The sequence below is a fragment of the Pleurodeles waltl genome, chromosome 1_2, assembly GCF_031143425.1.
Source record: "Pleurodeles waltl isolate 20211129_DDA chromosome 1_2, aPleWal1.hap1.20221129, whole genome shotgun sequence".
NCBI classification, from domain to species: domain Eukaryota; kingdom Metazoa; phylum Chordata; class Amphibia; order Caudata; family Salamandridae; genus Pleurodeles; species Pleurodeles waltl.
Genome location: NC_090437.1, coordinates 938,545,962 through 938,570,644, shown reverse-complemented (window position 1 = coordinate 938,570,644; position 24,683 = coordinate 938,545,962). Strand labels below are relative to the sequence as shown.

At 42.2% G+C, this 24,683-nt stretch overlaps 1 long non-coding RNA gene across 1 annotated transcript in view; it reads left to right on the top strand.

Moving 5' to 3' along the window:
* Positions 1-536: 536 nt before the first annotated feature.
* LOC138246267 (uncharacterized) overlaps positions 537-24,683 on the top strand; it is a 62,686-nt gene continuing 38,539 nt past the window's right edge. The window contains exon 1 of the long non-coding RNA XR_011194255.1: positions 537-631. This is a non-coding gene — a long non-coding RNA (uncharacterized lncRNA). The remainder of the gene's footprint in view (positions 632-24,683) is intronic.

Below are 24,683 nucleotides of genomic sequence, written 5' to 3'. Positions count from 1 at the left end.
CCACACTTTGATCCATTTTTAATGTGTGTGGGAGAGACTCCTATATTTTGATCTATCTTATGTATCGGCAGGAGAGCAGCACTTAGTTAGGGTGGTTTTGTTCTATTCCTTTCGTCGATTCTTTGAGTGCCATATATATATCTTTTTAGGTATCCCCTGCTGTATACATTGACATAGGGATTTATAGGAGAACATGCCTAGGCTTTGTACAGACCTTGCTCTCTTTTGATTGACTATTTTCCTCTTTGAAATTTTTTTGGATGAGTAATGATACATATTTTTGTTTGATCTTAAAATGTATAATGAGGCTCACTATTATGGATAGCAAGAGCTATGGATCGATTGCCTTTTTCTTGCTACAGTCTTTCCTTTGTTTTTTTTTCATCATCTCCAATAGGGGTATGTATTATTATACACATCGAATTTCAATGTGTATTGTGGTGGGTCTCTGCTAAAATGGCCACCGTTTTGGAATAGATTCGAGGACGTTGTGTTTTCATCCCATTTCTATGTTGATGACTGTGGTGGTGCTGCGTCGGACCAGCGCGTTTAAAGCAGGGGGATATGGGGCAGCTTCGACTTTTTGCTGCCGGACGTATGTTGCCGAATCCCTGAGACCTCTTTTGATCAGGTAAGCGGCAGTTTGTTTTTAGTCTGCAGAACAAAGGACAACAATTTTGATTCAAAAAGGCCCCGATATTGCTTAAGAATCGGGGAGATGATAGGATGCGTTGGCGGTGTCCGTGTTATTTCTTTTTATGAACAGGTGTGAATCATCAAGATACAACTGAGAACAATTTCGTAGAATGCGAGTGTGAAGCTTTATTTGTAGTGGTAAGCATTAGTGTTTAGGAATATGTTGGTTGATTTTTTTGGGCTCTTTGTTTTTTTAGGGCGTTACACCTTGTGCAGACACTTGGAAAGTGTGGTGATCTGCATGTATTTGTTGCATGTGACCCACATTCTCACTGTCACTAATCGAGGGTGTGGTACAACAGACGCATTGTATATGTTTGAATTTGTCTTTGAGATATTTGACTTAGGATTATTGTTTTTGTTATTTTAGTGAGAGATCCTATGAGGAAAGGATATTATGTTCATTATCATGTTTCGAAAGCCCTGATGAAGGTGATTGTTACTAAGGGGCCTTGACCCTGAGGTACAACTCCACCGAAACACGAGTCGGCTATTCCAAAAGCACATTCTTGGAAGTTTATGTGAAATGGACTTCACTGTGATCTAAGAAGAGCTGTACCTGTATCAATTTGAGAAAGGGACAATATTCTCATAATAGACTGGATGGAGTAACATCGGCTTACATATGAACTGTTATTTTCAACAGCCATTGGTGCGACGTTCTTTCCAACAAAAATATCTCGGATGTTTTTTGTACAATTATTTCAATTCGTATCTGATTATTTTTCATTGTGAGTTAAAAGTAAATATGGGCGATACTGGTGTGTTGAATGTTTATTTGTTTGGATGGTGATTGTTTTATATGCCTTGGATGTGTATATATTTGTGATGTTGTGTACAAGGAGCAGATTTTATTGTTTTGTGTTTGTTTTTCTGTATATTGGTTTTGGGGAAGGGGGTTTGATGATCAATAATTAAAAATATTTTTCTATCCTTTTGTTGAATTACTTTGCTAATGAGAACATTTGATTACTATTTAAAACAGTTGCTTTACAGTGTCCATCTATTAGTTGACTGAATTGATTATACAAAAGACTTAGGGAGAGTATTATTTTTTCTTGGCAAAGCAATCTTTGCACCATTATTTAGCCCCTCTTCACACCTGTGCGTCATTTTAGCGGGGGGGAATAACTATGGGGCTATGAGGTTAGCACCATTTTTTAGATGGGAACGTCTACCTTGCATCTCACTGACTCAAGGTAGGTGCAGGCATCCAAAAAATGGTGCTGACGCCAATATTTTGATGCTACACGTGTCTAGTGTCAAAATATAAATATGGAGTTACGTATAAATATGCCCCTTGGCACCTCTAATGATTCCAGAAATGTGGCTATCTGACACCCACCAGCAACCCTTTCGCATACATAGTCTGCTGATCTGCAGGGCGTATTAAAAAAATGACCCCTGCTAACATCCTTAATTCACAAAAATAAAGGGCCCAAGCAGCTTATGCAGTTGTTTTTAGTGCTCTTAAACAGTAGACATGCTTAGTTTATGCACAGATGGCTAATTATCTATAGCAGAATGGCAAACTAAATTATAATTGCATTATTTATTTTGGAATTGCAGCATGATGAACTATGAAACAATAATTAGCGAATGCAATATTTACTCATTTCAACTATGCATATTTTACAAGATATTAATAACCGTTGTGAATGTGTGCATAAATGGAGACCTAATGAAGTAATTAACTTGATCCGTTCTCCAAATTCGGAAACTCAACTGTCAAATTAAATTAAGTTGTAGAATTTAGCATCCTAAAAATACAAGGATACAATGAACAAATGTGCATTCTTTCTGTAAAAAAGATTAGTTTTACACTTAGAGAAAACACACAAAAATGTCATTCCGCATGGCTCGTTAATAGCAGTCACAATGTAAGGATTTGAAAGCAAGTTTGATCTGTTTTGCCAGAGGTTAATAAATAAATTAACACAACAGTTATCGGTGTTGACGTAATAACGCTAAGTGTAGCAATGAAATTGTCTCAAGCTGTTGCCTCAGAATTCCGCCTGAGGTTCCGAGAGAAGAGGAGCCGGCAATACATGTTCTGCTGAACTCCGAAGCTTGCGGTTACCAATAATTCACAGCTTTCCGTATGGTTTTTACAGGGGTATTTATTCAATTTTATGGCAGTGATTGCAGACATTATTTTAAATAGAGTTATTCCAAAAGGATTATAAAGGTGATGTTGCTGCCCCCACGTGCTCTAAGGGGAAACACCCGTTAGATTGCAGAACAGTTCACATTATGTAGCAGGTGGACGCACAGTGGTTTGAGAATGAGGACATGAGATGACAATTACAAACAATGGTACCTGAAGGTGAGAAGGCAAGTTGGCGAACCTCACTTTACAAAAATCTCCACGCAGCCGCTGTAGGTATGATTGGAAAGACTTGCCAAGGTCCAAGTGGGAGGGCAAATCTTGATAGACTCCTCTCGCGATGTAAGGAGTGTGACGCGATTTTCCATTCCGTCTGGTAGTGTCCTCTCGTTTAGGTCTTCGAGAGTAAAGTGTAGGATGAATCTGACGTGAATGAGATCTCAATTTCTCGGACCCTAAGCTAAATACCCCAGCATTTTACGTGATTTGGGCCTGGTGATGACGACCTAGAGACTGCTCTGGCCCGAAGTCCTAGGGAGTGTCCCAGGCTGGATGTTTAGTTGATTGGCATAGATTGGTGCCTATCATTTAAACGAACTACGTATACGTGCAGAGATACCTCCCAAAAAAAGAAAAAATATGGGTGTCTCACTAATGGAGCCAGTAAAAGTGCATTTGTGAGATAACTGATTGCCACTATATTTTGACATGGCCTACATTGGGATGCATGTGTGAATCTATTGCAGAATATCGACAAAAAAATATTAGGATACAAAAATATTGTTGATAAAATGTTAACAACATTGATATCGACTTCCTATACAACACTAAACAGAAAATGTAATAATATAGACTACAAAATTATTGACTTAAATATATAGGAGCACATATCATTGACGACACATATATAGAAATATTTGATTGAGTACACACTATTACAAATAAAACACCACCAAAACAACAGTATCCAAACTATTGACAGCATCAAAATATATCTATCTGTGAGAGAACAGGGCTGATTACAGAGGCCCCCAAACTTTTTGCCCCCATTTTCCACTTTTTGCTGGTGTTTTCCTGACTCTGATGGTGCCCTGGATACTGCTAACCAGTCCCAGGGCCTGTGCTCTGTGTAAAATTAGTATGCAAATTAGGCTAATTATAATTGGATAAGTCAACCTACCTATAAGTCCCTAGTATATGGTAGGGCATGTAGGTTTAGGGACCCCAGCATAGGTAGTGCCCATAGGTGCACTGCTGAGGTGTCCAGTGTCATTTTAAATGCAGGCCTGCCTTGCTGGTTGCTTTTAAATGAAAGTTACATGCAAATTCGACTTTGGAATTAAAAGTAGTTCCAAAGTCTTAAACTACCTTATTTTTACATATAAGTCACCCCTAAGGTGTGCCCTATATGCCCCTAGGGCTGGGTGCTATGTAACTATAAGCAGGGACCTTATAGAGCCCTGGTGAGGTAAAACAGCCATATTTGTTTTTCCCTCATTGTAGTGAATGGCCTCCATAGGCTAGAATGGGGAGACTTTATTTTAATTTTAAACGTCCCCTTAAGTAACAGATACCAAGAGTTTGGTATCAAATTATTTGTTATAATAAATCCCACAACTTCCAGTTGTTGGATTTAACATAACTTGTTCAGGTAAAGAGTTTTACACTTTACCTGAAAAGTTGCCAGCTTCAGACCTGCAGTGTTTTTGCTGCTGTGCTCTGATTGGCCAGCCTCTGGCAGCCTGGCCAGGCTGCATTGATGAGGTGTGAAGTGGCCTGGCTTCACACAAAGAGATGTGCCTGTGGGAGGAGATCTCCCCTCAGCAGATGGTGAGGCAGAAAGGGAGAAGGCTGCCAAACTGGTCTTCAAAGGCAGAGAAGGACATTTGGAGCAACCCAGCACCACCCCCACATCCTACAAACCCAGACAATTAGGTGCCCCCTTGATTAGATTAGGAGAGGGCAGGAGAGGGGTGTGTTTAGGATTTTTAGCCACACCAGTGGGTGGGCTCAGCCAGATGTAACCTCCAAAAATCACTTTCAGCCATGATGGATTTTTGAGGAATGTTTCTCCCTGGGATTGATTTTTGCCACACTTCCCAGGAAATGGCCATCACAGGGGGAACGACCCTACACCTGATTGGAGAAGCAGGACCCCCTTGTTTTTCACCCAGGAGCAGGGATAAAACTGGCAGACATGCACCCACACCTCAGATCCCTATCAGATTCCAACAAGGAAGAACTACAGGAGAAGAAGGACTGCCCTGCTGCACCCCTGACCTGCACCTGGACACTGCACTCTGGAGGACTGCACCAGCTGCACACTTGGGCTTCACCACTAAAAGGACTTTACCTGTCTTCTACTGCTTCAGGAAGGGATTCCCTGTTTGCTACAGGTACAAAGGAGCTGCCCAGAGTCCCCTGCATTAAGTCCTGCAAGCAGAGCCCAGCTGACCAGCGTCCAGTGGCCATTTGAGGATTCTGACCAGGTGCATTCTGGGAATTGTAGCACCAACTCCAAGGAGCAACTCAGAGCTTCTGGAACATTGGATCAAGTTGTGGACACTTCAAGGACACAAAAAGGTCTCTCTGGAAGAAGATCCATAAGTTTGGAGCAACTCCAAAAGTTGAAGAGGTGCATTGTGGGAGTTGTAGTCCCAGACCCCAAGATGCACACCAGAGCCTCTGAACCCTTGGCTGGTGCTATGGACCACTTTCCTGCATCAAACACTTCTGAAAGTAAATGTGCCAGTGTTACCTCATGGGTGGCCTGAACTCTGTCATTTTTTCCTTTCCAGTGTGACCTTTTTTAACCCTTTGAGTGCTAGTTGCTTCCATGCGCTAGAAAGCATTAATTCTTAAAACATTCATATCTCCGGTTCCCCTTATCTGATCTTATTCGTTTTTGTGTCATTTTAAAGATAAAAATATAATCTATTTGTATAAATTGATTTTTGGATTTTTAAACTGTTTCCTGCATTTTCTTTAATTACTGTTTTGTGATATTTGAGTACTTTACACTTTGTCTCCTAAGTTAAGCCTTGTCGCTCGTTGCCAAGCTGCCAAGGGTTGAGCTGGGTTTAATTTACTGAGAACTAACTGGACCTAAGTGGAGGTTAGTGGCTTATTGCTAAGTGTAGGTACTTACCTTCCATTACCAATAACCTATTTTCCAACTCTATCTATCTATCTATCTATCTTTAAAGCAACGCCAAAGAAGACTTAATAAGCATTTTCCATAAAAATAAAATAAAAATGACATAAAAATATGTAAACAATCAAATTCAAAAGAAGAAAGTTTAGGAAATTGGAACACTTTCCTAATAAATAGAATGCAAATAAATAACAAGAGATGTCCAACAAAGTGATACATCACAACTACCACTGCAAGAGAGCACCATTCTGCGTGAAAGAAAATGCCTGCCTCAATCTGAAGAGGAAAATATCTCAAATCCTCACACATAAGTGCATAAATGTATGTAACCTAGAGGCAATTAATCAATATGTGATAATGCATCTAGATATATTAAACATCTATAATAAATGTTTTTAACTTTATGTACCCAATATTCAGATAGCAAAACTTAAGAATTAAAAAACATATGTTGTCAGTCAGTCAGATATCTTTATTCGGTCTAATTTAGATCATAAAAGTGCATCATAAAACAGCATTACAATTAATACTCATTAAAGATAATAAAACTTCAGTCATACAATGTAGTTTTCCTTTAAAATACTAAAAGGCAATACGAACAGGATTGTGCAAAATAGCAATAACATAGATTATTTCACCTTTTCCCTCAAACCAACTATACAGATATAAAAGTGGGAGAGCACCCCTATCAATAGATACCAGATAACTTTATAAAGAGTCCCATTTTTAACACCCTCAGCTCTATATAAAATATATCCAGTAAAATACATTGTGCATTTATTTGGACATTATAAAAAATATATGACATGACGCATCCCCTTCTTTGTAATGTAATTCATTTGCCTAAAAAGAGACACCCATAACTTTAGACTTTGCATATTGCCTTCTTGTACGTAAGTCCTATATAAGTCCAGCTAAGGTGTCTCTTGTTGCAACTAGGAAACAGTCTAATGTGCAAGTCACATTCAGAGATCTCATATCTATTAATAATGTCAGCGCTTGGTCCCGATTATTATTATTATATTCCTTAAATATTGGTTTTAAAAACTTTTTTCTGCACTTCTAATAGCCATAAGCAAGCCACTAAAATATGTTAGGCAATATCCTTTTGTTGAAGGCCACATGTACATAAGCCCTGGTCATCTCTAAATACCATTTTTACTTTGGGGTCCATATAACCAAGATTTAACCCAATTCTAGATTTTAACACTGCATCTCTGCAGAGCCACTATATAAGCAAACTTTTCAACCTTCCTCCACCCCTCCACCATGTGCTGGGTGTAAAGTACTCTAAGGCGGTCATTCTGACCCAGGCTGGCGGTGCTCCCAAGGGCATTCTGACCGCGGCGGTATGGCCGCGGTCAGAGACGGAAAACCGGCGGTCTCCCGCCGGTTTTCCCGCGGCCGCGCCGCCCTGGGGATTCCGACCCCCTCACCGCCATCCTGTTCCTGGCGATTTTGACCGCCAGGAACAGGATGGCGGTGAGGGGTGTCGTGGGGCCCATGGGGGCCCCTGCAGTGCCCATGCCAATGGCCCCACAAAGATTTTCAGTGTCTGCCATGCAGACACTGAAAATCGCGACGGGTGCTACTGCACCCGTCGCACCCTTCCCACTCCGCCGGCTCCATTCGGAGCCGGCTTCCTCGTGGGAAGGGGTTTCCCGCTGGGCTGGCGGGCGGCCTTCTGGCGGTCGCCCGCCAGCCCAGCGGGAAACACAGAATAACCGCGGCGGTCTTCTGACCGCGCTGCGGTATTCTGGCGGCTCCCGCCGGCACCGCGGTTACCGCGGCCGGCGGGAGTCAGAATGACCCCCTAAATCTAATTCTCTTGCACTGTTATTAGTCTTATCGCGCAACACCGCCCTCGTAATTTGTTCCCCTCTCCATTGGTTAACACTAAAACCTAGGAGGATACAAATCTTTCCTAGCCGCCTTCTCACTTGTGCTGCCCAATTTAGCTCACTTATTTTTATTATTTCTGTTTTACACAGTTTTTCAATCTTGGGAATACCTCATCTGTCCGATTCATCCAGAATTTCAATGTAGCTTGCAGTCCTTGATAACTCCATGCCGTCATTTGGCACACTGCCCTTATGGCTTGTATCATACGTGAGGGTGATAACGATAGCAAAGCTTTTACATAATTGTTTTTTTCCGTTTCCCAACTTAGCTTTCCAGAAGATGCTTAGACTTCATCCCCATACTGGAATTGGGGGCGTACCATTGCATTAAAGTCAGAAATTACTGGTTTAAGGGCCGGTCCACCATATTTTCTACTTAACTGTTTTAATCCCCATACTAATGTTACGGCTCTGGCTTTTAGAGCTTCTATGTGATCATTCCATCTTAGATTTGAACCGAACCACATACCTAAATATTTGTATTTTTCAACTTTTTCTACCTTTTCCCCTCCCAGGAACCAGGAGAACTCTCCCTTCTTTTTCCCCAATACTATTACTTTTGTTTTTTCCATATTTACTCTAAGTTTTTTTTCCTATGCAATAGGACTCTAAGGCATCTACTTTTCTTTGTAACCCCATCTCTGTCATATCGACTATCACCAGTTCATCTGCGTATAGAAGGCAAGGAATGTGAACTCCATCCATTTTTTGGCTCAGGCCTTTAGTATCCTTTAATAAACCTGGTAGGTTGGACAGGAATACAGCAAAAAGTAATGGGGCCAATACACAACCTTGGCGTAAACCATTCTTTATTGGTATCTTCCTTGATGGTGAGCCATTAGTATCTAAGATTACTTGGGCCCAATTTTGGGTATGCAGGCCATGAAGGAGGAAATGCAGATTCAGGTCAATCCCCAGCTGCTTTAGCATATTCCATAATACATTTTGATCCACTAGGTCAAATGCAGCATGGAAATTGACAAAACAGCAGAATAGACACCCTTGCATTTCAAATGACTTTTGTGCTAGTGACAAGAGGCTAAAGCAATGGTTGATCGTCAAGTGCCTTTCTTTAAAACCGCCCTGCTCAACTGGAATCAGGTCATTTAACTCTGCCCAGGTTTTTATTCGACCCAACAAGATCTTTGAGAAGACTTTTCACCAACATCCAATAAACGAATTAGTCGAAAATATTTTGGTTGAGTTGGGTCATCTTTTTTATATATCAGGCTAATTATAGCACCCTTGCAATTCTCATAATAACTATTTGATTGATTTGATAAGTAGCATAGAGGAGATTAGCCCACCAGTCTACATTATTTTTTATTTTCGTAGCTGGGAGGATGTCTGAGCCAGCTGTTTTAGTTAGTTTGAGCCCTGCTATTGTTTCTTTTATCCTTTGCAGAGAGAACACTGATCTTACACTCCTACCCTTCTTTATTTTTCAGCTTTCTCCCACCATACCCTTGCCTCCATATATATTACCTAGGTGTTTGCTTCAGTCGTCTTCACCGTCCAAACACTGCATGTTTCCCATAGCTTTTCCCTCCTTCACCAACTGCCAAAACCCCCCTTATACTTCATGTGCTTATAACTTCTACCATTGCCTCCCAATTCCTGTTTAAATACTCCCATTTCCGCTGCCTTAGAATTGTTTTTCTATCCCTACTTTTCTAAGGGGATCTTCTGTTCTGCATCGAAGGTGCTTTTGTTTTTTGATTCCCTTTCTCATCTCCTAACCTTCTGCTTTTTGCTCCTTTATTCTTGATCGTACCAAATGTTTTTATTTAAGTTGTTTACTTCTCCCTTCATCTTCAAAACCATATGTTAAGAAAAGAAAAAGTTGGAAAACTGATAGAAATTACCAGCAACAGAAAGGGCACTAATAGAAAAGTAAGTTTAAAAAACAAACATGTATAGTAAATATATTTAAAAAAAAAAACAATAAAAAGAAGAAAAAAAAACAATTATTTACATATTAAAATAGAAACCAGAATTTTTTTTTTTCCTTAAAGTAAAATAATTTTAACAACATGTATTACCTATTCTACAGATACACTGGAAAAGAGAAAAGAAGGAAAAAAGAAAACTTCAAAAAATTCGACTTAAAACACCCCACCAATGAAAAAGACACAACTTAGGTGCATAGTATGAACTCTTTAAAAAATGAAAAAACATTAATATATACAAATCATGAAATATTAAAAATAATGTCAATATGAATAAAATTCACAGATACCAAAATTTCTGAAACAGCTATATAAGTAACATTATAAAGGAAAGCCCCTTCGGATTTGCATAGGGTATACTTACAGCAAAGAAAGTAGCACTAACAAGAAAACACATTGGAAATTTACTAAATACTACTTGGACTGATGGTATGGCAAAGCACCAGCAATAAATATGAGTGAAACTTTTCAGCAAACACAGCCATCCTCCAAATATTACTGAGGTACAAGACTAAAGGGAAGCCAGTACCAGTTACTCTGCATGCACATGAACCATTCTAAAATATATCATGTACATTGTAAATAATTGGGGGATTGTATATTTGAATATTTATTACATTAAAATCAATCAATTACAAATATAAATCAGGATAGAAACAATTAATTAAAAACAAAGGGTGATATTTGGAAAGGTTTTGCACCAGGTTAGCGTCTTTTCATAATTTATTTTAAGTGCAAAACTTGTTTTGTGCTGAAAAGAAATCTAACAGTAATGCAGAGCAGTGCATAGCACTGGTTTGTGTTACTCAGCACCAAAGGGGCATTACATGGGTTGTACATGGGCGTTCCCATGCAACCACTCATGCCTTTTGATGCAAAACCCTATCTACAAACAATAGTAGACAGGATTTTGCTCCAAAAGTAACGCCATTTAAAAGCAAGCATTAAAAGGAGAATTGTTTTCATTTCTCCTTTCTTTTCAACTTTGCATGTGTGCTGCACTGTGCACCACACATGGAACGTGGGAAAAGTTTTAAAGTGTTAGAAATGGGGTCTCCAGTTGGCAGAGGTATACACCCTTGTCCAAGTAAGGACCACAATCCTAGTCAGGGTAAGTCACACACAATCCAAATTATCCTGGGCCCACCCTCTGGTAGCTTGGCACTGAGCAGTCAGGCTTAACTTAGAAGGCAATGTGTAAAGTATTTGTGCAATAAATCATGAAGTAACATAGTGAAAACACCACAAAAATACACCACACAGGATTATAAAAATCTAAGATGTTTATCTGATTAAATTAAGGTCAAAATGATCAAGATTTGATAAGCACAAGTTGAAATCTCATTTTGCAATGTTAAGAAGAGTCTTTAAAAATCAGCACTTGTCTTGTGTGCACAAAGTACCTGGTTTGCATCAAAATTACACGCACAGAGACCACAGAGGAGATGCATGGAAAAAGGAAGATGCGTCAGATTCCCCGACGTGGCACAGATAATGCATCATTTCTTACCACTCTGCAAGACTTGATTTCCGGCGTGCAGTCTTGGATCCTCACTGCGATGCAGGGTCTTTTTCCACCCAGGGATGATGTGTGGAAATCCTGGGCATGCGGAACAAAGTCACAGTTGCTCTATCAATCCAGTGTACGATGCTTCAGAGTTTCTGTCACACAGCAGGCGCTGCATCGATTCTTCGCTAAGGAAGTCAGGCTGCTTCATTCCGGCTCAGCTATGCATCGATTCAGTATGGCTGTGTGTCAAAGTTCCGGTTGCAATGCAGGTGCTGTGTCGATCTCCACTCAGGGAGCCGGGCTGCATCGTTCCAGTTTGGTGATGTGGTAATTTTCTCGTTGCTGGTTAGGCTGTGCATGGTTTCCGGCAGGCTGTGCATTGATTTTTGCTGCACAAGGAGAGGAAGTCTTTTTGGCCCTGAGACATCAGAAACAGGAGGCAAGCTCAATCCAAGCCCTTGGAGAGCAATTCTCTGCAAAGTCAGAGGATAGCAAGGCAGCAGGGCAACAGCAAGGCAGCAGTCCTTCACAGCAAAGCAGTCCAGGTGAGTCCTTTTGGCATCCAGGCAGCTCCTCTTGACAGGTTGCAGGATCTGGTCCAGAAGTGTCTGATTTGGTGCGGCCAGGAACCCCGTTTATATACCTAAAGATGCCTTTGAACTAGGGGAGACATCAGAGAGTGGTTTTGAAGTGCACAAGGTCCCCTTTCAGTACAGGTCTGTCTGCCAGAGTCCCAGTAAGGGGGTTGGCAGTCCATTGTGTGAGGGCAGGCCTTTGAAATGTAAGTGTAAGGCCCCTCCACCCATCCAGCCCAGGAAGACCCATTCAGTATGCAGATGAGTGGAGGTGTGACTGAGTATCCTGTGTTTTGTTGTTTTCTGGGTGAAATGCATATGGGAGCTGTCAACCGGCCCATCCCAGATTTGGATTGGAGACAGCCAGTAAGGCACAGATAGATTTTAAGTGCAGAGAAATGCTCACTTTCTAAAAGTGGCATTTCTAAAACAGTAATATAAAATCCCACCTCGCCAAAAAGCATGATTTTCTATTGCCATTCTTGCCATGCTAAACATGACCTGTTTACCCCTTTACGATCAGAACTATCACTCAAACAGTATCTGAGGGTAGCCCTAATGTTAGCCTATGAAAGGAGCAGGACTCATAGTAGTGGAAAACAAATTTATGAGTTTTCCACTACTAGGACATATAGAACACCCAGATATATGTCCTGCCTTTTACCTACATTGCACGCTGCCCTAAGGGTTACCTAGGGCCTACCTTATGGGAGACTTATATGATGAAAAAGTAGAGTTTAAGGCTTGGCAAGTACTTTTCAATGCTAAGTTGAAGTGGCAGTGAAACTTCACACACAGTCCTTGCAATGGCAGGCCTGAGACATGGTTAAGGGGCTACTTATGTGGGTGGCACAATCAGTGCTTCAGGCTCACTGGTGGCATTCAATGGATTCAATCTACAGGCCCTGGGCACATGTAGTGCATTTTACTAGGGACTTACAAGTAGATTAAATGTGCCAATTGGGTATAAATCAATGTTATCATGTTTTAAGGGCGAGAGCACATTCACTTTAGCACTGGTTAGCAGTGGTAAAATGTGCAGAGTCCTAAAACCAGCAAAAACAGTGTCAAAAAAGTGGAGGGAGGCAGGCAAACATTTGGGGAAAGACCACCCTAAGGCTGTCAGGTCTAACAAAGTGTATCTAAGAAGGGTACCCTTCCCGTACAAAACCTATGCTAGACTCTCGCACACAGCCTTGCACTATGGCACAAAGGTGTGTGCGCGGTGCACGCAGCTAAAATCAGTGCCGGCACTAAGGAGAGGGGAGGAGAGAGCCATGCCTCTGTACATGTGATGCTCTCCTACTCCCTCATTGTCATGCAGTGCAGCACAGCGCATATGTTTTCTCTGCTTCAGTACGCTGCGCTGGGCCAGAGTGTCTTCACAGTGAGTAAGTCATTTTCACATCAGAATCCCTAAGTCTGAATCAGTATGCTTGCCCTTGAAATCTCAGTAGGGCACCTAGTTAGGGTGCAGATGTTATTCAGGTAGGCGTACCTCCGAAGTCAAGATATTTTACCAGTTTACTGATGAAACAGTTTGTCTGAAGCAAGAAGAAACAGTCTGTTGCTTCTTTAACTGATCGTGTTTTGTACTCAATTAAAGATTGACAAAGTTATTTTTTCCTCAAGTCCAGTAAGTTAGGATGAATACACAGTATGTGTTCGAGAGATTCTCATCTGTAGCCACAAAATTGGCAGCAGTATGTGAGCACAGGACTGTTTTCCATGCACCCTCCAACTTGGCAGATGGGGATGTACAAAAGGTGAAAAAGTAGGCGTTTAAATGTTTGGACTGCCTCCAGGTCTGATTTGAGATAAGGCTATTTTGTCACCCAAAAGGTGTCTAATTGACTATGTTTGTGTTTAGGAATTGCTTTAGGTTGTTATAATGACCAAGATGAAGAAGAGAGGTTCGTATTAGGTGTTTACAAGTGCTTCTTTGAAGGTTGTATATGTCATCCAGAAAAGGCAAGTTATACTCTTCCAAGAGTTTACCAATATGACAGAGGTTAAGTTGCCACAAGTTGATTTGTCATTAAATAGCTTGTGGAGAATCCACTTTTTTAGCGTGGTCCCATGTGCAGACCAGCGATCACATGCATTGTTGAAGAGAGAAGCTAGGTATAAGCTGCTTACAGATTTTAGATTCAATTCAAGGCAAAGACTTGCCTTAGGTAAAAACCTGGGGCCTGATTCACAAAGGTAAACTTAGACTTTTATTCTAAACTTAGACCAAAAGTCTAAGGGGGTTATTACAACTTTGGAGGAGGTGTTAATCCGTCCCAAAAGTGACGGTAAAGTGACGGATATACCACCAGCCGTATTACGAACTCCATAGGATATAATGGACTCGTAATAAGTTGTAATAACCCCCTTTGTTTACAACTTTCAGTATTCACAAAGGACATTTACAAGTAGCATCTCTATGTTTGCACTTGGGCGGAGATTCCACTCCAGGTACAGATTGTACTCTCCCCACCCCAAGTGTACTTTCTGCACCTGGAGGATACTCTCCACACTCGGTGCAGAGATACATCCCAAGAGCAGAGATTCCACTCAGGGTGCAGAGAGTACACTCAGCACACAGAGTGGAATCTCCACCAAAGTGCAGATATAAAGATATTACTCATAAATGCCCTTTGTGAATACCGAAAGTCATAAACTTAGAATTTTGGTCTAAGTTTAGAACAAAAGTCTAAGTTTACTTTTGTGAATTAGGCCTCTAGAGGGTATTTCAAACATCCTGCAAATGTAGAATTTGACAAAGTGAAGAGCACTATAATATGTTGTTAATTTTATGTTATTTGACCCTAAAGTAAATGTTGGCAGTTAATCTCAGCTGAATCAACCCTTCAGGGCCCTGAAACCATGATTGTCTAATAGTTTGAGTGTGTATTAACATTTTTGAAATGTTTCTTCCTAGTGTTCAGGTGAATCTGAGGTGGTACATTGAAGGCAACTTCAGGAGCATCCTCAGCGTCTCTGTCTGATGACCCTGGCTCTAATAGGTACTCATTGAAGTCTCTTGTCAAGACGAGGGTGGTGTTAGAGTATGTCTCCAAAAAGGATTCAATGTCTTAAAAATATTTAGAGAACGTTTCCCGTCCTTAAGCTTGGGTTGATATAGATAAAAGTCAACTAGTCATATTTTTCTCCGGGCTTCTATTAGGACAATTAAGAAGTAGTCTGAGGTAGGGCGGATTTGTGAACAAGTGACCATGATGTTGTTGGTAATTAACGTCAGAATACCAACAGTTGCTCGACTCATCCCATTTTATTGTTTATAACTTTAAATGTTTTGAAGTTTGTTAAATGAGAGTGACATTGGTCCCAAGATTTCTGTAGACAGACAATTTGATGATTATTAACCTGTGGTCAGGGCCTTGAAAAAAATTAAATTGCTTAAGCATCTCCTGTCATGCTGTGATTTTGTGGTGTGTTTGCATGTACTGAGGATGAACGGGTATTTAGGAGTGTCAGCAAGAGTAATACGTATGCCCTAGGCTTCCAGGTTTGTGCGGCACCCCAGGATTCTTGATGGGAAAAATGTTCATGTGAGAGTACTGCTGTTATTTGTCCAATGAACTAGATACTGATTAAATCATCTGACCATTTATTTTCGATTGGGAAAGTGATGAAGCAGCCTAAGAATATTTAGTCAATTGCGGAAGTCATGAGTCCCTTGAGATTTGTACATTGGTTGGAAGTCAATCTCTTTGGAATCTGAAATAGTTGAATCTGGGTTTGCAGGAACTTCTATGAGTGGGAGTGCATTTGCTGACATCGGCAGACTAAGAGATTGAAAATTACTCACAAAAATCTTGATGATTGAGCAATTGAGGTTATCTCTCATGTTGGGGTGCTCGGCTAAAGCTGAATAATCAGTACACCTAGAATGATTGACACTGTCCGATGGTAGTGCCTGACAATGATTACAAGTGCTGGGTAGGGTTTTGAGAGACAAAGCTAAGCCTTCTGCAAGCGTGTTATCTCGCTGTGGGATAGAACTGGCTGACCTTAGCCTCATCTCATAGTGTGTACCGTCATCCTGCCATGATGGTAAGAGGTCAATGCATGTAGTTTTATCAAGCCAAGACCCATGCAGGATGGCACACTTGTGGACATCACTCTGAACAGAACTGGACAATGTTGCAGTGAGTATTTTAGGAAGTATTTGGCTGTAGCTTGCTTTTGTACTGGGATGGCTGGAGGTTGGTGGGAGTTTGATTGCTCTTGAGGAGTTTTGGCACACTCGTCATTGTTCAAAGTGTGTTGTTGAATGCTGACATTCCACTACGTTAAATAATGGAAATGCATGACCCAGAGGGCTTCCCTGATGATCTATTCAGATTTTTATTTAGCTTCCTTGGTTTGTTTTAAGTGTCACTTTCTCATGTAGGGTTGAAATGTGCCCTGATCATCCATTTCAATGCTTTTGTCTCAATTGTCTTCCATATTGTCCATTAGGGACACAGGTGTAGGGTTAATGTCCAGCCTATCAGCATTGTTGTCTACTGTGGCTTCTTCAGAAAGCACTTGAAGAGCAGTAGATTAGCTACGTAGGATTGTTTAGGATAAGCCTTTTTGTTAGTATTCAAATGAGTGAGCTTGGAAAAAGTTTTGATTGTGGAAGATGTTGTAACTTGCTTGAAGACCATGCCTGGGTCTGACTGTTGCTGCCTGGGTGAGGTGTTTAAGTCGTTAGTGGCTAAAAATGTTTCCTGGGTAGCAACTATATTAGATCAAAAATATTTTCCATTGGTCTTCTTTCAAAAGCGGGACTACAAAATACATTGTCTTGTATGTCTGAAAAAATAATGTGTACAAAAATGTTTGATCATTTGTTTTACCAATTTATGGACAGTGATGTTTGCCATATTGTATCAACAGCTTGACAGGTCCATCGTGGTGTGCACAAGCCTCTAAAGCAGGCTTGTTTGGATTGTTGAATACGTTTATTTGCTTAGTTAAAGCTGGATTATATAACATATCAAGATATTCATTTCAACAGAGAAAGTACTTGAAGGTATTTGATATCTTGTTTCATTATATTATGAATAGAGATGTTTACTATACCATGAACTTTTCTCCATTTATGGACAGCGATGTTTTCCATATTATGTCAATAGCTTGATGTTCCATCAAGGAATGCACAAGCCTCTAACACTGGCTTGTTTGGATTTGTGAATGAATGTATTCGCTTAGTGTAAGCGAGAATATATATAATATACTGAGATGCTTATTTTAACAAAGAAAGTACTTAGAGGTGTTTGATATCTCATTTAATTACATCATGAATGGCGGTGTTTGCCATATCACGATAGTAATCTGACTAGCACAATATGGCACACACAATGAACTGATGTACAATATTAGCAATTTGACTAGCCATACATGGCATGTGTAAGCCTTTAAGATTTCTTTTTTTTAGATCATTGAAAGGATCCTTTTGTTTTATGAAAGTGGTATTATTCTGAAATACATTAAGTTGTATATTCAAATAAACATAATGTATAAAGGTGTTTCTAATCTTGTTTCATTATATTATGAGTAACAGTGGTAGTGTAATTATGATAGCAATCTGACTAGTCCAACATGGTGCACACAATGGACTATCATACAATGTCGCTTTGATGTAGTCAGGTTGTGAATTTTGCATTTGAAGTTGCTATAAAAAGGAGATGGCTTGTGAAGGAGTCTTTTGATATGTTTGTCAGAGAACAGTGACCATCCCAGAGAGCACACATACAAACTACAGGTGAGCGGAGTCGAAAAGCAGAATGGGGTGTATGGATGGTTGTATCGGCTGTGGGACAATTTTTAAAAGTTTGAGGTGCCCTCAATGGACCTAACATGATTATGTTATAAATTGATAAGATCTTTCTTGTGGAGAGAACAACTCCAACAGTTTGTTTAAAAGACCATTATTGCCCTGCTTTTTACTTTTGGCAAGTGATCTATCATATAGTTAAGGGGCTTTAGGAACTCTGGCTTGATTGCGGAAAACACGTTTTGAATGCACCATAGATGATTGGGTCTTCATCGTGTTCAGTATGCTAATGTTTCAAGTTAGCAAAAACATTCTTGTGGAGGACATAATTTCCTCAGTTTCAATATAAAGGTTATGCATTTTGTTTCATGATTTATATTATATTGATACATTACATTAGGTTTATAGATGTCTTCTCCGTTATGATTTGGTTTATATATATGTGTATGTGTGCACTGTGATTTAAGTGATTTCTTCCAACTCATTTTGAGACATGTAGACCAGTAAAAGGTGCATTGCAAAATAAGGGATGGGCTGATTATTGATTATCTTTGTAGGCCCATGCCATCAATGTTTCAGGACAAGTGTTCTTTGAAATGAGGAGCATGACATTATGTCAATAATGGTGGTCACCTTAGAGGTTGCCTATATATAATTATGGAAATGCAAGAAACAATTTATATTTCTACAGCGTATATACAAATTATCAAATTGATACAGGTTTTAATGCATAATTGGCCATATTGCTGGTTATTTTAGGGGATCGCTCATACCACATTAGGATAACATTAGAAGTGATTTTATATTTGTTTAGGCTATATATCTATTATACATTTGCCATACATGTTAATGCACAATTGAAGCTTTGGAAGAGATTTTACACTTGAGTCGAGACATGAAGTAAATATTAAAAAGAAGATACATTTGGGTGGTATGGCCTTATTTTATAATGGACAACGTTCCTCTTTTTGCATTAATGTGCATTACTTTTAATCCATTTACATTTGGTTACCCCAGCATGTTAAGGATACTGATGACAAACAAAAGCTCATACATTAAGCTCATAGGATACATACTTTTGGGATATTATTGTTCATGACTGTCATGGTTATATGTACATGATAAAGAGAGAAATATAAACATTGTAAACTATATAATGGTCTGTTTGAGGAATGAAAGCAACATGACAGTTTAATGATTAAAATATTTAATAATCTTGTAATGCATTCAGTTTTGAATAACTGTTGACTGTAATGATTGTATATATGTGAATAACGCCTTTGTCACCAGGCCTTTTCTGCCTCCTGTTCCAAGTCTTTTTTTTGCTATTGGTGGTAGTTCACGCTTAGACACTCATAACATTTTATTCACATACTCTCTCCATGCCAAATTTGCGTCCTTTTTTCCCAGCATTCTGGGGATTCTAATGGTACCCAGAGTTTGTGGATTTCCCTTGAGGATTCCAAAAACTTAGCCAAAATACAGCAAAAAATAGTTTTTTTTTTTAGAAAAATAGGGAAAAAAATGCTTCAGAAAAAAGCATCTGTTTTTTTCCCTGCAAATGGCGTCAACAAAGGGAGTGCAGTGCTAAAATTACCATATTCCTACCTTTTAGGAACAGGGAGACTTGAGTCAGAAAACCAAATTTTTAGCTGCATTTTGGCATGTTACTGAGACATACCCCATTTATACTATTTTTTGTGCGTTCTTCCTACTTCCAGTTATTGACAGAAATGGGTGTGAAACCGATGGAGGGTTCCAGATAGCTAAACATTTCTGAAAATTAGACAACATTCTGAATTAGGGGGTGTTCTACCAGTGGCAACTCTTATCTTGGAATGTTAATGGATTAAGAGTAAGGAGTAGGCAGAGGAGATTGATACAGTATTTAAGAGATACTCCGGCAAATGTTTTAATCTTGCAAGAGATGCACCTGTCTAATGAGGAGTGTACTGAATTATTCTCCTCGTGTACATGGCTCCAGCAGTTCTTAAGTACCACGCAGGTGGGGGGGGGGAGTACGGGAGTGGCTATACCAGTTAGCAATCACCCCAACATTTCTTTTCAGTGTGGGCCAGTAGATAAGGCAGGGAGATGGGTTATAGGAAGGTTGGTGGTGTTTGAGTGCGCATTTACTTTGGTAGGTTATTATGGGCCAATTAGACGATCCTTCACCTTTAGTAGACCTTTTTCACCATTTGCTGCAATACCCTGACCCGATAATATGGATAGGAGACTTTAATGTGGTATTGAATTACAACTTAGATAGATCTTCTGGAAGTAGGGTGAGAACTAATGAAAAAATGTGATCCAAAATATTAGCTATAATGTCTCAGTTAGGGTTGCACGAAATTTGGAGGGAGAACGTGGGGCAAAACCGTGGGTACACATATAATAATAAAAAATATAGACATCAGTCCAGGATAGACTGTGCCTTAGTAGATGGGAGATAGAGAGATCAAGTGTAAGAGGTAGTGCATGTTTGCAGCTCACATGTCCGATCACTCAGCAGTAAGCATGAATATCCGATTGTGGATGAGAGGTATTCAGAGGAGGTGGACTTTGGACATGAGTCTATTGTTAGACGAGAAGTAAGTGGCAGATTTAAGAACAGGTGTAGAAGAATTTTTTAGCACTAACTCTGGATCATCACCACCAGCCATAGTGTGGGATGCATTTAAGTCTTTCCTGAGGGATAGATTGATAAGAGCATCCTCTTTTAGTAGGAAAACTTATGAAGGAGAAATTGCGTGCTTAGAGCATTGGTTACATCAAGTAGAGCAAGAATTGATGGCCCTGGACGATAGAGGTAAGGACGTTGAAAAACTGAACAGGCTCCATCGAGATCTTAGGCAGGAATTTGTAGCTGTGGTGGATAAGAGGATACAAGCAAGATTCAAAGCTAATAGGATTGCACATTTTGAATATGGGGAAAACTGTGGGAAACTAATAGCAAGGAAAATAAGGACAAACCAGCTTAAGAACAAAGTGTCAGAAATTTATGGTTAGAAACCAGGGGAGGTTTATAGAAGCAGGGGGGAGATCGAAGAAGCTATTCGGGACTATTATAAGGAGCTTTATTCAGAGAAGTTGGTGGTTTCCCCAGAAACAGTGAAGGCTTGGTTAAAAGACCTTGACCTGCCGAGCTTGGAGGAAGAAGATAATAAAATCTTGAACGAACAGATAAGGCAGGCCGAGATAGAGCAAGCCATACAGTCAGTTGAGTTAGGAAAGGAGCCAGGTCTAGATGGTTTATCCTTCGAGATATATAAAGTGTTGGGAGGAAGTATCCTTAAGCATCTGGAGAGTTTTTGTAGTAACATCTTAGTTGAAGTAGGCTCACTACGTCCTTCTTGGAAGGAGCCTATTATTGCACTGATCTCCAAACCAGGGAAAGATCCTAGAAATTGTGATGCATGCAGGCCGATCTCTCCAATAAATTACATCTCTAAAATCTTTGTGAAAATTTTGGCGGACAGGTTGGTGGGTATTCTAGGTAGTCTTATTCAGGGAGATCAAAAGGGCTTTTTAAAGAATAGGTATATGCACAAATTTACACATAGGCTCTCATTACAACCTTGGCGGTCGGTGAGAAAGCGGCGGTAATACACCAACAGGCCGGTGGTAAACAAAAATGGAATTATGACCATGGCAGAAACCGCCAACACATACAGCCACTTTAACACTCTGACTGCCACGGCGGTAGCAACAAGCACTGTGGCGGTAACCGCCAACAGCCAGGCGGAAGACAATGTACCGCCCACCCTATTATGAGAGGCCAATCTGCCACCTTTTCCAGGGCAGTACCAACGCCATGAAAAGCACGGCGTAAACGATACACTGAAGGGAAACGACTCACCTCTCAACACTCAAGGAAGAAGCATGATGCCGTGGAGCCCGAGCTGCACAATTTTCCAGTGCTGGTGTAACTCCTCATACACCAGGAACAAGAATGCAGGCAAAGACGACCACGGAGAGTACTGCACCTAGCACACAACGGAGGGGGGGAGGAAAAAGAGAGTGACACACAACACCTCCAACCTCACCCTCAACACCATACACAAACAGATGCAACAACATTACATATACACAGCGTAACCCTCAGGAATAATGCAAGGACAAAAGGAATGGAGTATGGTGAGTGGATGCCTTCTTCCACTGAGTGGATGCCTTCTTCCACTGGTTCTGGAGGGGGCTTTGTGCCACGTGTGCTCCATCCTGGATGGTGCAAGGTCACAGTCTCTCACCTGGGTGTCACACCTACAGGTGTTCCAGGGTCCAGGACGCATTGCAGCCCATGTAGTCATGACTACGCACAGCATGACCCTGCTGATGGCTGTTCAGTGGATGTCAGTTGTGGTGCAGGTGGCAGTGCTGGCAGTGGTGGTGGGAGGCTCCAGCCCTTCCCCTGGAGCCTCAGACAGCTGCCCACTGGGACTGCTGCTGGCGGTGCAGTAGCGGTGTTGCCGGTGGGGTAGGTGGCGGTTCTGGCGGCGGGGCAGGACGCGGTGCTGGGCGTGGAGCAGGTGGTGGTGCTGTCAGTGGTGGGGGGACGCTCCAGCCGTTCCCCTGCAGCATCAGACGGCTGCAGTGCCGTGGATGGTGTTGTGTGCCCCTTCCTACCCTTGGCAGATGATGGTGCCTCCTGGCTTCTGCCAGCTGGTGTTCCTCTCCTGCCCTTGCTGGCTGATGGTGCCTCCTTCCCCTTGCTTGCTGGTGGTTCCTCTTTCCCCTTGCTGGCTGGTGTCCCCTTCTTGCCCTTGCTAGGTTGCAGCCCCCTTCTTGCTCGTGGCAGGTGGTGCAGGCACACTGGCTCTTCTGACTGGTGCCTCCTTGGAGCGTCTCACACCTGCAGTAGCTACTGAAACTACAGTGGCTGTGGACTGGGTGGCAGAGGTGCTGGGCTGGGTTCTGGCCACCGTGGCCCAATGTGAAGGACGGGGGCAGGGAATAGGTCAAAGGTGGCGAGCAAAAGCTCCTTATGGACACTGGGGCAGGAGGGTGAAGGTTTGGGAGTGGAGGAAAAGGGAGTGGTTGTAGGAGGTGTCTGCTGTGTTTGGATGCAGGTGAATGGGCTGGATGCTGTTGTGAGGTGGATGGCTGTTGGGTGTCTGAGTGCTTGCGTTTGTGTACTTTGGCAGGAGGGATCAAAGACATAGTGGGAAAGGACACAGGATATGTGTGCATGGATGTGGGGGTGGCGACTGCCAGTGAGGGGCGTGTTGTGATAGATGTGCTCGTGATGGAGGTAGTGGATGAGGATGTAGTGCATGCAGGTGTGAGTGGAGATGCTACTGAGAGGGAGGTGCATGACGAGGAGGAGGGGGACACAGTGGAGGCAATGGATGTTGGTGCGTCTGCATCTGGATGTGCTTTTTTGAGTGCCTGTGGGATGAAGTGTGGTGTGTGAGTGTGTGCCTGAACCACTTCTGTGTGTTGATTTGGTTGTATGCTGGTCTGAAGGTGTGCTTGGGATAGGCTGGGGTTGAGAGGACGTTGGAGGGGGGAGGCTGGAGACAGGGACAATGGCTGCCATCAGTGAGTTGGCCTTAGCATGGAATGCTCTCTGTTGGGCCGCCATGCCAGAGTGAATGCCCTCCAGGTGTTCATTTGTTTGTTGCAAATGCCCTGCTAGACCCTGGATGGCATTCAGTATGGTTGACTGCCCAACAGAGAGGGATCTCAGGAGGTCAATAGCCTCCTAAATGAGGGCAGCAGGGCTGACTGGGGCAGGGCCTGAGGTGCCTGGGGCGAAGGAGGTGCCCACCCTCCTGGGTGGGCGGGCACGGGAAACAGGCTGAGGGGCTTCTGGGAGGGCAGTGCTGGAATGGGGGTGGTCGCTGTACCTGTAGTTGGGGTGGGCACAGACAGCTGTCGGTACTGTCCCCTCCTGTCTCCGTCATGGTGCTCCCCTCGCCCTCTATCCCACCGTCAGTGGATTCGGCCTCCAGGCCCATGTGGGTTTCAGCTCCCTCCGTCGCCGGTGCCTCTGCTCCTCCGCCAGATGATCCTAATGCACACAAGGACAGGGTGAGAAAACAAAAAGGTGGGAAAGAGACAGAGGATACACTTTGTCAATGCCACCAACAACACTACCGTTGGCATACACAACTCACAGGGAACAGCCCTATGCACTGGGCATGCACTACCAGTTACAATGCTAGTCACCAGCCCATGGGGTACAATGCCTAACGCCATTAGCTGCACACGTGAAACCCACAGGACCCTGCCCAGTATTAGATGCCCACTAACTTTATTGGGGTTGGAGTGCATCTGAGCTTGCCCATCATGGAACCTACCCTTCCATGTTTGCCCTGGCCGAGGGGCACCCACAGCCCACATCCACCACCCAGGTAACACCTTATTGCGCGCAAAGTCATGAATCTGAATCTGTACTCACCCCCTTGTGGCTGCTGTGATGCCTTGAAGCGCCCATACAACCTCAGATAGGCCACCGCTAGGATTCCGAACATCAGGTGGGTGAGGGTACGATGGGCACCCCTTCCTCATTGGGAGGCCAGCCCCACCTGGGCCTCTGCCATCTTCCTTGCCCAGCAGTGCAGGTCCTCCTACCGTTTGTAGCAGTGGGTGCTCTGCCTGTCAAAGACCACCAGGTTTCGCACCTCCTTGGCGATGGCATGCCTGGTACCCTTTTTCTGATGGTCGCTGACCTGCAGAAACAAAATACAGAAGAAAAGGTATTATTCATACCATCTGGACTGTCATACTCATGGCCCAACATATCCCTCCCATCCCCTTATGCACATACATTGACCACCATACATGCAGCACTCTGCCCAGGACCCCTCAGCCCCACCCTACATGAGGCTTACACACACAGCACTCCATGCATTCATGCCCCATGCATCGTGCTCACAGTGTACTCACCTGTTGGTCTGGAGGACCATAAAGTAAACAGTACTGGGGTAGGACCCCATCCACCAGTCTCTCCAACTCCTTGGAAGTGAAGGCAGGGGCCCTTTCCATAGGCACTCGAGCCATGGTCGCTTCCAGACAC